A 17,705-nucleotide genomic window follows, 5' to 3' on the forward strand; every position below is an offset into this window, starting at 1 on the left:
CCTGTAGAAGAGGGCGAGGAAGGACTGAAAGAGTCAGAGGGCTCAAGGACAATACACACACAACAAACAAACAAATAAACAAAAGTTACAGAATCAACTAACCTGGATTCATACGGGCTCATAGAGACTGAACTGCAAAGCATGGGACATTCATGGAATGGACCTAGACTCTCTGTAACAATTTAACAGCTGTGCAATGGGTCTTTATGTGTGATTCCCAAAATCAGTAACAGAGGCTGGGCTGTCTCTGTCTGGATTGCCTGCCTTTAGATCCCTTTCTCCTAACTGGGCTGCCTTGTCTACCCTCAACAGAAGAAGATGCACTTAGTCTTACTGCAACTTGATATGCCAAACCTAGCTGATATACATGGTAGGCCTCCCTTTTCTAGATGGAAAGGGAGAAGTGTGAGTTGCTGGGAAAGAGGAGGTGAGAAACAGAAACAGGGAAAGGGGAGGGAGAGGAAGCTGGAATGAGGATGTAAATAGGTAACTTAATTAGTGGAAAAATAATATAGAGCAATGACGATCTCTTCACTCACAGTGTTTCTTTATTTTCAAACCACCACACTCATAAATGCTTCACATTAACCACTGTTTGGAACTGAGCATAATGTTTCCTCCTTAAGGAAGACATTTACTCTTAGTTTCACACTGAACCACCTAAGAACCAAAACTACCTAAACCTCAAGGTTACCACTTGATTCTCTGAGAAGTACATATATGGACTGTTTCACTGAACACCCTGAAGACAATGCTCAGAATATCAACATCACGGGCAGAACCATTCTAAGATGAATAGTTGGATCAGTATTTTACAAATCTTGGAATTTATATTATTTATTGAAGCAAATGGATTCCCATGACACTTGGCACTTTTTGGTGTGAATTCAATACTGTAACATAAAAGAACAAAATCAATTATTAAAATGAAACCAAGACAATGCTTAATGCCCTGGCAAATGCCAGTATATTTTAATGAAAATCGATGAGAATTTATTTTTTGGGTCAAATAATTAATTTCTAAAACCTACAGTTTTTAATTTTGTGTCAGTCTTTCTAAAGCACTCCTGGAATATATATTCTATTAATATATTCTGTTTCTTTTTTAGTAAAGTTAATTATTTGCTCTTGAAATTATTGCTTTTACTTGCTGAACTTATTATTATGCAGTTTATGATTTCCATTCTATTATAAATAATAGATTTATATTTGTAATTAACTTTTCTATTTTTTATTGCTAATGTGGGAATATAATTGATTTTGATACTGGTTTTTATCTGAAGCAGAATTACTGAACTCAATTATGAGTTCTAGTTATTATTCCATAAATTCTCTAGATTTTTCTGTAGAGTCATCTAATTTACAGAGAGTAATATTTTGTTTCATCTTTTCTTGTATTTATACTTTTAGTTTATATCCAGATATTTTTTTCTAAATAGAGAACAGATAATTGGTAGCCACAATATTGCTTTCAGTTGTCAGAAATTCTTTAAACACTTGCAAATTTGTTGACTGTACTTTATTTAACATAGGTTTATGATATTTTCTGACACAATAATCTTGACGTTATGATAAATATTTTTATTTTATGCATAGCTTGCTGCATAACTTTGCCAGTGTTTTAGGGCAAAATAATATATTTTATATTTTATTAAATACTTCTTTCATTAAGAAGCATTTTATGCTTAACAATATCTGAACAGCTATCTTTCTTTTTTACCTTTCCTGTTATCTTTCTTTGTCTCCTAAGAAGAATGAAGTGTGATATTGTTAGTGTGCTCCTGCTCATATCTGATTTTTAAACAATAGTCAAATATGACCTGTAATCCCATTGATAATTCCTATAAATTCTATAATAATTGATGAGCTTAAAACACACTATCATTTATTTTTGTTACCTTATATTTTATTCTATTATTAATGCATGAAGTGTGTGTGTGTGTGTGTGTGTGCGTGTGTCTGTATGAATTATGTTATGTGTTTGATACAGTGCACCTATGGAGGTCAGAGGACAACTGTTATCAGTACACTCTCCTTACCTGAAATCTGGAGATTGATCTCAGTTCAACAGGCCTGCGCGTCAAGTTAATTATCCCACTTGGCCATCTTGCTTCTACTATTAATGCCACCTTTAAAAGGAAAATTTGATGTGAATTATTTTATAGAATGAAAATTATTGAAACAGCATAGAAATATCTAATCTAGAGTATGAGAGAAAATATTGTCATACCATGTAGCTGATAAAATCTTAACTTCCAGAATAAATAAAGTGAAAAGCAAAAATTATTTCAAGAAGAAAATGGATAAAATAGCTCTATAAATATATTCCCAAAAGACAAATATCAAAGCTGTGAGTCAATATTGCTAATATCATTATTAGTTAAATGAATTCAAACCAAAATCATAAGTAAATGCTCTCTATATCCTAGAATATCAGAAGTCATTCCCACAATTAACATTAGTATGTTTTAGTCAAAGTGGGAAGTGATCACATAGAAGTTCTGCATGACACAGTAATTCTAATAATTCTAATTATGGATATTTGAAAATATTAATAGAATACACTCACTTATAAGCAAATATTAGTCATATAATATAGGATAGCCATACTAAAAGCTACAGACTTACAGAAGCTAAACAACAATGAGGACCGTAGGGAGGATCCTTAAATCTCATTCAGAATAGCAAGCAGGATAGATGCCAGAAGCTGTGGAAGAGAAGGAATAGGATGGGAGCCAATAATAGAAGGTCCTCTCCAAGTCTCCACTCAACAGGGATTGAAGCAGATGATGAGACTCACAGCCAAACTTTGGGCAGAGTTCAAGGAATCTTATGGAAAAAGGGAGAAACAGAAAGACCCGGAGGGGACAGGAGCCCCATAAAAAGACCAACTAAGCTAAAAATTCTGAGTCTGGGTCTATATAAGCGAGTATATACCATGTTTGTCTTTCTCCTTCTGGGATACTTCACTCAGAATGATCTTTTCTAGATCCCACCATTTGCCGGCAAATTTCATGATTTCCTCCTTTTTGATTGCTGAGTAGTATTCCATTGTGTAAAAATACCACAATTTCTGTATCCATTCCTCTGGTGATGGCATCTGGGTTGTTTCCATATAGACATACAAAATATGATAAACATAATGAAATCTACAGACCTAAAGAAGACAATCAAGAAAGTGGACATGGGCGAAGATGATCAATCCTCATTTAGAAAGACAAATGTAATGTCTACCGCAAACGGCATCTGAAAGACTCTACCTAGCAGTGTTTCAAAGCAGACACTAAGACTCATAACCAAACCCTCGGCAGAGTGCAGGGAATCATATGAAAGAAGGGGAGTTAGTATGATATGGAAAGGATAGGAGCTCTACAAGGACCAAATATATCCGGGCACAGGATCTTTTCTGAGACTGACACTCAACCAAGGACCATCTATGGATATAACCTAGAATTTCTCCGTGGTAGCCCAGTAACCAAGTAGTTTTCCAAAGTAAGGGGAACAAGGACTATTTCTAACAGGATCTCAAGGGCAGGCTCTTTGACCTCCCCCCCCCACACCCCAGGGGAGAAGCAGTCCTGTTAGGCCACAGAGGAGGACTTTGCAGCCAGTCCTGAAGATACCTGATAAAACAGGGTCAAATGAAAGGGGAGGAGGTCCTCCCCTATCAGTGGACTTGGAAAGGGACAGGGAGAAGATGAGGGAGGGAGTGTGGGGTTGGGGAGGGAATGAGGGAGCGGGATACAGCTGGGACACAGAGTTAACAAAATGTAACTAAAAAGAAAATTTAAATTAAAAAAAAAATTCTGAGTCTAGGGGTTCTTACACCAACCAAGAACTATGCATGGAAAAGACCTAGACACCCCAGGGGCTGCCTCAGTCATGAACTTGAGTGCCTGCTTTTTGATCTCTTGCCCCTGGTGCTGTGGCCTTGCCAGGCAACAGAAGAAGAGGATCCAGGCTGTTCTGATAACGCTTGATAAGCTATGGACAGATGGCAGAGGAGAACTCTCTCTTTCAGTGGAGTAGGTGAAGGGGATAAAGGGAAAGAGGAAGGGAGGTTGGGATTGGGAGAAATTGAGGACTGGGGCTTCAATAATGAATAAATTGTAAAAATATTTAATAAAATTTTAAAAAGTTATATACCTGAAAAAAGGAAACATTCAGAAGTATTAAGATATATATAATGTTTAATATAGAATAATTAATGAAATTTCAAAAGGTTTGAAAATGATTGTCCAAAGACAGACAAAAAAGCATTTATAGCCACATAGTTCTTAAGCATTTTGGTTATTCAGTCTCAAAAGGAACAAGTTCTCATGATAATTACAACATCATTTTTCAGCAAACCCTGAGGTTTAGAAAAGTAAACAAGACAGACACACACACATACAACACCTTAGATCATAAAATATTTTAAAAAGACAGCCCAACAGACAATACATTGAAGAGCTACACAATATTGAAGGGGATAGAGAAAATTAATTGCTTAATGCAGGCATGGCATATGTGTGAGGTAATGACAAATATTTGAAAAAGTTGGAATGGCCACAGAAACTAAGAATATAACAAAAAAGTACATGAACATAATTTGTTATAACAATCTATAAACTCTTGTCCTTATACTGACAGATAAGTTTGGTCTCCACCACTCATCAAGAAAACTTTTCTTTGCAAGAGACAAAACCACTAGTGAAAACAACTACCAATCTAAGTACAAAGTTGTAGAGCCCCATCTCATGGATTCATCTACAAGCACTAACAAGACTAAGGCTCCAGGAATATTGCAGAAAAGGAGGCAGAAACATTATAACACACAGAGGATCAGAGTGTTTGCCTTGAGATTTTGTTTCTTAGTACCATCAGAAGCATATCGATAAAGCATTATAAAAATGACTGCCCAAATTTGAGATGAACACAGACAACACCAACAAACATGTCAACATTGAAAGAGAAAAACTCATGAGGCCTCAACCCTACACAAAGAATTATAGGCAACGGAGTAAAGTTTTCTGTCCAGTGCCAAAGAGCTGGCAGTGAAAACATAAATACAGCTATTAGTATATAGAATCAACATGTTATATTTAGGAATATAAACATAGATACAAACATATATACATATAGGAATATATATATGAAATAGCAATTGATGTAAAGTGAGGTCATTAAGATCTGGGATGAGAGACAATGGGAAACTGTGGTTTGAGATGTAATATATGAAAGAAAAATGAAAGAACAGATAGCTAGATAAATGAAAAAAGCAAAAGAGTGGTCAAGATGTAAAATATTATGTTATATATTCATTATTTCTATAACAATGGCATTCTTTTTTTTTAGAGAAAGCTTAGTGAATAAGGCAAGAATCTGAGTTTGTATCTTCAGAATGTATGTAAAAACATATATGGTGGCTCTAGATAGTATCTTTTGTTTTTGTTATATTTTATTAACTCTGTACCCAGCTGTATCCTGCTCCCTCATTCCCTCCCAATCTTACTCTCTCTCCTTCATCTCCCTTCCCCTTTACAAGTCCATTGATAAGGGAGGATCTCCTCCCCTTTCATCTGACCCTGGTTTATCAGGTATCTTCAGGACTGGTTGCAAAGTCCTCTTCTGTGGCCTAGCAGGGCTGTTCCTCCCTTGGGGGTGGGGAGGTCAAAGAACCCGCCATTGAATTCATGTCAGAAATAGTCCCTCTTCCCCTTACCAGGGAACCCCACTTGGATATTGAGATACCATGGGCTACATCCCAGCAGAGGTGAAGGAGAAAGACACACATGGTATATACTCACTTAGACCTATAAGATATGATAAATATAATGAAAGCTAATCACCTAAAGATAAACAAGAAAGAGGACCTGGGGTAAGATGATCAATACTCACTTAGAAAGACATATGGGATATGCATTGGACGTAGGAGAAAACAAGTAACAGTACAGGAGCCTACCACAGAGGGCCTCTGAAAGACTCTACCTAGCAGTGTATCAAAGCAGATACTGAGACTCATAACCAAATCTTTGGCAGAGTGCAGAGAATCATATGAAAGAAGGGGGAGTTACTATGACGTGGAGAGGAGCTCCATAAGGACCAAATATATCTGGGTACAGGGGTCTCATATGAGATTATTTCTATAGATAGTATCTTTTACTGGAAGAAGGAAGATGAAGATTTAAGAAAATCCAGAAGCTTGTGGGTAAACTAGTGAGAGAAAAAAATCCTCAGAAAACGTGAAATTTGAAGTCTGTGGTGCTATTCGAAATCAACTTGTCAACATCAGGAATTAACTAAAACCCAAATAACTGAGCATACCTGTGAGTAATTATTTTCTTAAACTACATTATTTGAACTGGGAAAGCATGCTACTAATCTGTATATTTGAAGTGGGAAGATGCACTTTTAATCCAGATCTTTTGGGTCTTTTGAATCTTTTGAGGTGGAAAGATCCAGATTTAATGTGGGCTACCCTTTCTATTTGCAGCATATTTAAAGGACATGGAAGAACAAACTTTGTTCTCTCTTGGCCATTTTGCTTTTACTCTTGCTGGCAGGTTCATTCTTTTCCTAAAAATAGAACTTAAACCTTCAGGATTCTGACACATACTGAAAACCAGCTGAAAAACATCCAGATTTGTGAACTGAACAACTTCTGGATTCGTGGACTTTCATTTGGTAGAGTCGTTGTTGGACTGACTGTTGCAATTCTAATCTCTTTCTCTCTCTCTCTCTCTCTTTCTCTCTTTCTCACACACACACATTCATTCTATAACATCTGTTCCATTACAAAACCCTGACTAATAATGAAAACCAGCACTTGAGTTTGTCCTTTTTCCTGCACACTTGCGCTGTTGCATCTGTGCACACTCACACATTTATACACATATGTAAGTGTTTGCAAACACATGGGATAATTTCTTATGGATGTGGAAAGAATAAAATTAAGGAGGGGCAAGATGGCGGCGCCGGGAGGACTCTCATTCTGAGCAGCAGCACAGCAGGATCAGCACAGTGAACAGCAATCAGAACTCTCGGCCATAAAACACAGTCATTGTGTTTCCCAGGTGAGAGGATACCCCACGGTGGGGGATTCAATCAGCTTTTAACTCACCCAGCTAAACCGCGGGAGAGATCGCGGTTCCGCCAGACGCTTGGCTGCCGGCCTCCAGCCCCAGCCCCAGCCCAGAGCCACAAGCCAGTGTCTCTGGTCAGGGTCCCAGACTGAACCTTGGGCACCACACTATCAGAGACTGGAATTTTCAGTCGAGAGATAACCCCAGGGTACAGGAAACGATTGGGATCGGCCTTAGGTCACCCAGACATCCCCTGGAAAAGACTCGGGCGGGTTCCACGGGCACCCCAGGAGCCAGCCCGGAGCCAGAGCCAGGGACCCAGGTTCCGGCACAGAGCCCTGCCTGCCTGCTTGCCTGATTCGCCACCAGAGATAGAAACGGCGGGTCTGATCTCAGAGCACTCAGCTCACCCCCAACCTGAAAAGGTCCCCGGAAAATTACCCAGCTTAGGGAGCCACTCAGACTCCCAAAAGCCACAAAGGCAGACACAGGCAGTTTCTGCGCACCAGACAGCTGGCAGAGACTGAGCCGCCCTCACACAGCTGTGCTCCAGGCACAGGCAAATTTCTGTGGCCAGCCAGCTGGCGGACACTGAGCAGTGTGCACCAGGGCAAAAAAAGACACTAGGAGTCCGTGTCTCCAGAGAATCCACGGGGAAGGAAGGAAACTGTACTGATCTAAATCACCCAATCCTTCCCTAGAAAAAGTCTAGTAGTCTAGTGGGGCCGAGGCGCCAGCACTCAGCTGTGCTCCAGACACAAGCACAAACAGTTGAGGCGCGCCTGATGTCCAACTGGGTCACAGCAGCTGATCATTAAATTTGCAACAAGAAACCCAGAAACAGGGCAGCTGCCCTCAGGACTTCCCTGGGTGAGAGGAGAACCCTCTCGACTAACAAAGACCACAGTTACCACTCAGGTCTATATCCCTGAGGTGAGCAACTCCTGAAAAAACACAGCCATCCAGGGACTATACCCAAAAAGCTGAGAAGACATCCTTCAGGAAAATCCAGCTTTCTGCAAAGGGGATTCTCTCCACCACAGGATCCCCAGGAACCACCAGAAAATAACCCCAAACTCCTAAGATAACACAATGGGTAGAGGCCAGCGTAAAAGCTCAAGGAACAAAAGACAGAGCAAAATGGCATCTCCAGAACCCAGTTACCCAGGGGCAAGTAGCCCTGGACACCCCACCATAACTGAAATCCAAGAAGATGACCTAACAAGTATGCTCATGAAGATGATAACAGAGGAAACAAATAAGATTCGTAAAGACATAGAGGAAGATAAACTCAAACAGAATATTGCCATCCGTAAAGAAATAGAGGAAGCTGTAGCCAAACAGTTTATGGCCTTTAGAAAGGAAATGCTTAAAACACTGAATGAAATGAAAGAAACAGAGTTGAAGGAACTAAAAGAAAAACAGGAAAGTACAATCAGACAGGTGAAGGAAGTAAACAAAACAACTCAAGACCTGAAGATAGAATTGGAAAAATTAAAGAAAACACAAATGGAAAAAATAATGGAAAGGAAGAATCTAGGGAAGAAAACAGGAACTACAGAGGTAAGCATAACCAACAGACTACAAGAGATGGAAGAAAGAATCTCAGGTGTAGAAGATACAATGGAAGAAATCGATGTATCTGTCAAAGAAAATGTTAAATCTGAAAAATTCCTGACACAGACCGTCCAAGAAATGCAAGACAATATGAAAAGACAAAACCTAAGAATAATAGGTATAGAGGAAAAAGAAGAATCCCTTCTCCAAGGCCCAGAAAATATTTTCAACAAAATCATTGAAGAAAATTTCCCCAAGCTAAAGGAGAGGCCAATTAGAATATATGAGGCCTACAGAACACCCAGCAAATTTGACCAGAAAAGAAAATCCTCCCGCCACATAATAATCAAAACAGTAAGTATACAGAACAAAGAAAAAATACTAAAAGCTGCAAGGGAAAAAGGCCAAGTAACATATAATGGCAAACCCATTAGAATCACACCTGACTTTTCAACAGAGACTATGAAAGCCAGAAGGGCCTGGACAGATATCATGCAGACCCTAAGAGAACACAGATGTCAGCCCAGCAAAACTCTCAGTCCTCATAGATGGAGAAAACAAGATATTCAATGACAAAAACAAATTTCAACAATACCTACAAACAAATCCAGCATTACAGAAGACAGTGGAAGAGAAAATACAACCCAAGAAAGCTAGCTACATTCAAGAAAACACAGGAAATAAATAACCTCACTTCAGTAAAACAAAAAGCAACCAAGCACACAACCTGATGACCACAGCCAACATCAAAATCAAGAGATCTAACAGCCACTGGTCATTAATCTCTCTCAACATCAATGGACTCAACTCTCCAATAAAAAGACACAGATTAACAGAATGGATACGTAAACAAAACCCAGCAATCTGTTGCATACAAGAAACACACCTAAGACACAAAGATAGACATTACCTGAAGGTAAAGGGTTGGAAGACAACTTTCCAAGCAAACGGACCCAAGAAGCAAGCAGGAGTAGCCATTCTAATATCTGATAAAATAGACTTTCAACCAAAATTAATCAAAAGAGATGGGGAAGGACACTTCATACTCATCAAGGGAAAATTCCACCAGGAAGACATCACAATCCTGAACATATATGCCCCAAATACAAGGGCACCCACATTTGTGAAAGAAACATTGATAAAATTTAAAGCACATATAGATCCACACACATTAATAGTGGGAGACTTCAACACCCCACTCTCAACAAAGGACAGGTCAACCAAACAGAAATTAAACAAAGAAACAATGTCTCTGACAGAGGTCATGAATCAAATGGACCTAACAGACATTTACAGAACTTTACACCCAAACACAAAAGAATTTACCTTCTTCTCAGCACCTTATGGAACCTTCTCCAAAATAGACCACATAGTGGGTCACAAAGCAAGCCTCAACAGATACAAGAAGATTGAAATAATCCCATGTATCTTGTCTGATCACCATGGAATAAAGCTGGACCTCAACAATAACAGAAATAACAAAAAGCCTACACACACATGGAAACTGAACAACTTGTTACTAAATGACAGCTGGGTCAGGGAAGAAATAAAGAAAGAAATTAAAGTCTTTCTAGAAATCAATGAAAATGAAGACACAACATACCCGAACTTGTGGGACACAATGAAAGCAGTGCTAAGAGGAAAGTTCATAGCACTAAGTGCCTTCAAAAAGAAATTCGAGACAGCTCATTCAAGCACCCTAATGGCTCACTTAAAAACCCTAGAAAAAGAAGAAGCAGACACACCAAGAAGGAGTAGACGGCTGGAAATAATCAAACTCAGGGCTGAAATCAATCAATTGGAAACAAATAAAACAATTCAAAGAATCAATGAAACCAAGAGCTGGTTCTTTGAGAAAATCAACAAGATCGACAAACCCTTAGCCAGGCTAACTAAAAGGCAGAGAGACACCACCCAAATCAACAAAATCAGAAATGAAAAGGGGGATATAACTACAGACACTGAGGAAATCCAAACAATCATTAGGACTTACTTCAACAGTCTATATGCCACAAAATTTGAAAATCTAAATGAAACGGACAATTTTCTTGATCGATTTGACTTACCAAAGCTGAACCAGGACCAGGTAAATCAACTAAATAGACCTATATCCCCCAAAGAAATAGAAGCGGTCATCAAAAGTCTCCCATCCAAAAAAAGCCCAGGACCAGATGGCTTCAGCGCAGAATTCTACCAGACCTTCAAAGAAGAGCTAACACCAATTCTCTTCAAACTATTCCACAAAATAGAAACAGAAGGAATATTACCAAATTCATTCTATGAAGCCACAGTCACCTTGGTACCTAAACCTCACAAAGACTCAACAAAGAAAGAGAATTTCCGGCCAATCTCCCTTATGAACATTGATGCAAAAATACTTAATAAAATACTTGCAAACCGAATCCAAGAACACATCAAAGATATTATCCACTATGACCAAGTAGGCTTCATCCCAGGTATGCAGGGGTGGTCAATATATGGAAATCCATCAATGTGATCCACCATATTAACAAACTGAAAGAAAAAAACCACATGATAATCTCCCTAGATGCTGAAAAAGCCTTTGACAAAATCCAACATCCATTCATGTTCAAAGTATTGGAGAGATCAGGGATACAAGGCACATATCTAAACATAGTAAAGTCGATATACAGCAAGCCTATAGCCAACATCAAACTGAATGGAGAGAAACTTAAAGCAATCCCACTGAAATCAGGGACAAGACAAGACTGCCCACTCTCTCCATATCTCTTCAACATAGTGTTGGAAGTCCTTGCTAGAGCAATAAGACAGTTGAAGGAGATCAAGGGGATACAAATTGGAAAGGAAGAAGTCAAATTATCACTATTTGCAGATGATATGATAGTATACGTGAGTGACCCCAAAAACTCTACCAGGGAACTCCTACAGCTGATAAACACCTTCAGCAAAGTGGCAGGATACAAAATTAACTCAAAAAAATCAGTAGCCCTCCTATATACAAAAGACAAAAGGGCTGAGAAAGAAATTAAGGAAACAACACCCTTCACAATAGCCACAAATGACATAAGGTACCTCGGAGTAACCCTAACCAAGGAAGTCAAAGACTTGTAGGAAAAAAATTTCAAATCTCTGAAGAAAGAATTAGAAGAAGATATGAGAAGATGGAAAGATCTCCCATGCTCATGGCTTGGTAGGATTAACATAGTAAAAATGGCCATCTTACCAAAAGCAATCTACAGATTCAATGCAATGCCCATCAAATTACCAACACAATTCTTTACAGACCTGGAAAGGAAAATTCTCAACTTCATATGGAATAACAAGAAACCCAGAATTGCTAAAACAATCCTCTACAATAAAAGATCTTCTGGAGGTATCTCCATCCCTGATCTTAAGTTGTACTATAGAGCAACAGTTTTAAAAACAGCATGGTACTGGCATAGAAACAGAATGGTGGATCAATGGAACCGAACAGAGGACCCAGAAATAAACCCACACACTTATGGACACCTGATCTTTGACAAAGACGCCAAAACCATACAATGGAAAAAAGATAGCATCTTCAACAAATGGTGCTGGTCTAACTGGATGTCTACATGTAGAAAAATGAAAATAGATCCATACTTGTCACCCTGCACATAACTGAAGTCCAAGTGGATCAAAGACATCAATATAAAACCAGACACATTAAATCGGCTTGAAAAAAAAGTGGGAAATACCCTAGAACTCATTGGTACAGGGGGAAACTTCCTGAACAGAACACCAACAGCACAGGCTCTAAGAGCAACAACCAATAAATGGGACCTCATGAAACTGAAAAGCTTCTGTAAAGCAAAGGACACCGTCATCAAATCAAAGCGACCACCTACAGATTGGGAAAGAATCTTCACCAACCCTTTATCTGACAGAGGACTCATATCCAGTATATATAAAGAACTAAAGAAGCTGAAAAGCAGCAAACCAAGTAATCCACTTAAAAAATGGGGAACAGAGCTAAACAGAGAATTCTCTGTAGAGGAATACCGAATGGCAGAGAAGCACTTAAAGAAATGCTCAACCTCATTAGCCATTAGGGAAATGCAAATCAAAACAACCCTGAGATTTCACCTTACACCCATGAGAATGGCCACGATCAAAAACTCAAGTGACAACACATGCTGGAGAGGTTGTGGAGAAAGGGGAACCCTTCTCCACTGCTGGTGGGAATGTAAACTTGTACAACCACTCTGGAAATCAATCTGGCACTTTCTCAGACAACTAGGAATAGCGCTTCCTCAAGATCCAGCCATACCACTACTGGGCATATATCCAAAAGAGGCTCAAGTACACAAAAAGGACATTTGCTCAACCATGTTTGTAGCAGCTTTATTTGTAATAGCCAGAAGCTGGAAACAACCCAGATGCCCCTCAACTGAAGAATGGATGCAGAAATTGTGGTACATCTACACAATGGAATATTACTCAGCAATGAAAAATAAGGAAATCATGAAATTTGCAGGTAAATGGTGGGATCTGTAAAGGATCATCCTGAGTGAGTTGTCTCAGAAGGAAAAAGACACACATGGTATATACTCACTCATATAGACACACAACATAGGACAAACCCACTAAAACCTGTGCATCTAAAGAAACTAAGCAAGAGAGAGGACCCTAACTAAAACGTCCAAACCCCATCCAGAAAGGCAAAGAGGATGGACATCAGAAGAAGAAGAAAACAGGAAACAACCTAGGAACCTACCACAGAGGGCCTCTGAAAGCCTCTGCCCTTCAGACTATCAAAGCAGATGCTGAGCCTGATGGGCAACTGTTGGGCAGAGTGAACGGAATTTTAGGTAAGAACTGGGAAATAGTAAGAACTGGAGAGGACAGGGTCTCCACAAGGAGAGCAACAGAACAAGAAAATTTGAACATAGGGAACTTCCCAGAGACTCATACTCCAACCAAGGACTATTCATGGAGATAACCTAGAACCCCTGCACAGATGTAGCCCAGGGCAGTTCAGAGTCCAATTGGGTTACATAGTAATGTGAAGAGGGACTGCCTCTGACATAATCTGATTGGCCTGCTCTTTGATCACCTCCCTCTGGGGGGGGGGGGGGGAGCAGCCTTACCAGGCCACAGTAGAGGACAATACAGCCACTTTTGATGTGAACTGACAGACTAAGATCAGAAAGGAGAGGAGAACCTCCCCTATTAGTGGACTTGGGGAGTGGCATGCAAGCAGAGGGAGGAGGGAGGGTGGGATTGGGATGGGAGGAGGGAGGGGCTCATGGGGGGATGCAGAATGAATAAAGTGTAATTGATGAAAAATTTAAGAAAAAAGGGAAAAAAATAATTTAAGAACCTTAAATGACTTTCAAAATTGGAGGAAAACATGGAGTTAGTCAATTGGCATGGAGCACGTCTCGCCCCTGGGGGCAATGGTCTCCTGAACCTACTCAGACCTCGGACACCACCACTGCTAGTTCTAGAACTGACACAGGATGTTCCAACGAGGGGTTAAGGCTTCTCATAATATTTCCTATAAGCCCACACCTGTTTGTCTATATCCCCCATTTTTATTCATTCTTAGCCAGATAGAGCCAAGTAATTGTGGTAATGATACTCGCTTTTTTTTAAACCCCAATGCTAGTAAAGTTAGGTATGCCCTGGTTACTCGCATGCCTCACTGGGTGCCTATGCCCATTGATGCCCCTCACGCTATGACTCTCTTCAGACAGAAAAGGGATCTTGGAACTACAGCCACCATTGTTACTACCATCTCATTGACGGCTGTTGGAGCTACCACCAGGGCATTAGCCATGAGTCATACTGGGCAGACTGCTCAGACCCTGAATAATCATTTAGCCAATGTAGCTCATGCCTTAGTTGTACATAAAGGAATTAATGCTCAACTAAAAGGAAGCTTGATGGTGTTCAATCAGAGGATTGACCTCTTGCAGGAGCAAATTGATACCCTATGGCAAATCGCTCAACCTGGCTGTCAATGAAAGTATGCTGGACTTTGTGTCACTAGCATACAACATGAGAATTTTTCCTGCGCTGCAAATCTGTCTAAACAATTGTCGAGCTATATTTTAGGTAATTGGACTGGAGAATTCGATACTACGATGGAGCAGCTGAGAGTGGCCATTGTCACAGTAAATTTTACCGGAGTGGACACAGGACTAGCCACAGGATTATCAACATGGATTGCTGCAGCCATGAATCATCTGAAGGAATGGGCGGGCATGGGAGTGTTAGCAGGCCTTCTGGTGTTGGTCTCCTTGGTTTGCCTGTGGTATATATGCAAGATTAGAGTCTCACAACAGTGTGATGCAGCCATGATCATTCAGGCCTTTACAGCCATTGAAGCAGGACATTCTCCCCAAGCATGGTTGGATACCATAAAAAGCTAAAATGATACGCTCAGGATGCGAGGCTAAGCACTGCACTCAGGGTCAGCCGCTTTGGACCCAGAGAAGAGCATGTCTGATTGCATGCGGGTTGATGCCCCAGGTCCCGCTTCTGAGAAAAAGGTATCGGACGGGTCTGATGCTCTTTGGGTGGATGACACCTAAATGAACATCTGTACAAAGTCCCAATTTATTTCTAATATCAGAGATCAGACCTCTACTCTTGCCTGATGCGTCTAAAACAAAAAGGGGGAACTGTAGAGAGCTGCAGAATGCTATGCCTTAAAGATGGAGCTGGTTTCTGCCTTCCACCTTCCCGATGGTGAGTGCTCTCTGTCACGAACAACTCCACATTTGGCTAAGGCCAAGGATCTGGCTTGCTTCCATGTATGTGGACCTATCTGCATTGCCCCCGTGGCACGCCTGGGTTGGCTACCCAGAGGCTATTTAAGCTGTGGGCTGGCTTTCCCCGGGGTCCGAGGATTGTTCAATGTTCCTGAATAAACTGCATTGAAAAAAAAAAAAAGAATAAAATTAAATGAAATGAAATTTGATTAGATATTACTTGATATTTATTAAAATCTTTTTCTGGAAATATACTAATAAAAATTTACTGTATTTATAATAAAATTTTTATCCTAGAAATGATGGGGAGCATACTATATCTTTTAAAAAACCTTTATAATTATGCCTTTGATATCTAAAAGTTGGGTATAAATAATAAGTTAATGATAAATCTCAACTTTGGACACTGGTCTTGAATTTTTCTAAATACCAACTTTTAAGTTACTAAGGAAATTACAATTTCAACTTTTACTATGAGTAAATAAAAGCAGTCAAAGGATTATCTTTCAATATTCATATACTCATTTGCCTCTGATTATATGCATGAAATTTTATATTCATCTTAGCACAGTTAATAAAACAGCATGAGAAATGTGAACTAATATTACAATAAAATAATTAACACAGAAATTACATCTGTGTTTGCCTTGATTATACTAATTTCCAGCTTGCCTAGAATGTCTGAGCGATAACACACAAAGTTTGAATAGGAATCACAGGAAAACTAGAATTACTGATAGACTCAGAGGCCTGCACTTATAGTCACTTTGAGAATGAAAAGATTTCTTGTCATGTGTTAAACATGAGAAATATATACTGGGAGTTCAATCTCTACTCACTGAATAAATGAGACCAGAACCCTCAGATTTCTTTGATGGTTGGAATACTGACAGTATAGAAACTGGTTCTCTCACCTTCAGAGCTTCACTTTCTTTATCAGTTTCTCAGATACTCAGAAAAGACAATCTGTAATAATCCCAGCAAATTTCTTCATTCCTTTCTCTGCTCACTTCCCCCATCTGTCCCTTTCTCTCTCTGTCTCTCTGTTTCTCTGTCTCTCTCTCTTTCTTTTGCTTCATTCATTCCTTTTATTCTTTCTTTGTCTGTGTGTGAATCTGTGTCTGTGTGTGTGTCTTAGTGTGTGTATGCTGGTCAATGTCTGTATGTCTGTGTGTCTGTTTGTGCCGGTGTCTCTACATGTGTGTATGTGACTCTATGGGTCTGTGATTGTGCGCCTGTCTGTGCCTTTTTGTGTGTGTGTGTGCCTCTGAGTTTGTGTGACTGTATGTGTGTGTATGCATGTGTGTGTATGTATATGCACATTGACATCATATTTCCTCTATGGCAGTCATAAAACTACTTAGAGGAATAAAAGGGAATTAATCCTTTTCTTCCACTCTGCGTGTCTGTGGGATGGAACTCAGATCATCTGGTTCAGCAGAAAGTGCATTTGCCCACTGAGCAATTTTTCATAATAAGAATATATATTATATCATTCACAAGAAAATAATTCTTACAATTAAAAGGAACAAAAGAAGGAGCATTTATAATACCACAGAATGAATGGGGGAATAACTTACTTTGACATGGTGAAGTGAATAGTTGTAGAGGTTTCTGCACTAATTAAGAAATGAGGAGCCAAGCTCCCTCTCACCCTTTCTCCTCCCACTCATTTCCTGCCCTCTTGCTCCTCCCATTGCACAACATTGTAGCTAGTTGCTCTATTTTGGCCTGTTTACACAAAACTGATACAGGCTGCTTAGAATAAGTTTTACAATGCAATATCTGGATTAATACCACAGAGTGGGGAGGAGAAATCAGCATTTGAATGAACAAGGGTAAAGTGTATACATTGCAAAAGAACATTATACCAACACAAGCCTGTAATCTTTGTGTTCCACAGGCGAATGCAGGAAGATCAAGGTCATCCTCAGATACACAGGAAGTTTGAGGAAAGTCAAAGATATTTGAAACTCTGTCTCTTGAATAAGTAAAGAAAAAAACGCAATATTGCTTTTTCCTCAAATACATTGCAAGTGATTTTTTTCATATATATTTTGTGTAACTCCATTTGATAGCACATTTATCATTGAAAAGACTACTTTTAAAATCTATTCAAGCTGGTATATATATTCTCTGGGTTTTTAACTAATTAATTTTATTTTACATAAAATTCATCATAAAATTGCAGTAACTTTGCAGGTTATGCCAGAGACTGAGCATATAAAAACACAGTACAATATTTTCTGAGTATACATGCATACTTTACTCAGACTAAATTTAAAGGAATATTTTTGAAATATTATATAATTCAAAGCTACATTAGACTACCAGTTTGTGCTACTCTGAAATATATTAATGA

The sequence above is a fragment of the Meriones unguiculatus genome, chromosome 2, assembly GCF_030254825.1.
Source record: "Meriones unguiculatus strain TT.TT164.6M chromosome 2, Bangor_MerUng_6.1, whole genome shotgun sequence".
Lineage (NCBI taxonomy): Eukaryota > Metazoa > Chordata > Mammalia > Rodentia > Muridae > Meriones > Meriones unguiculatus.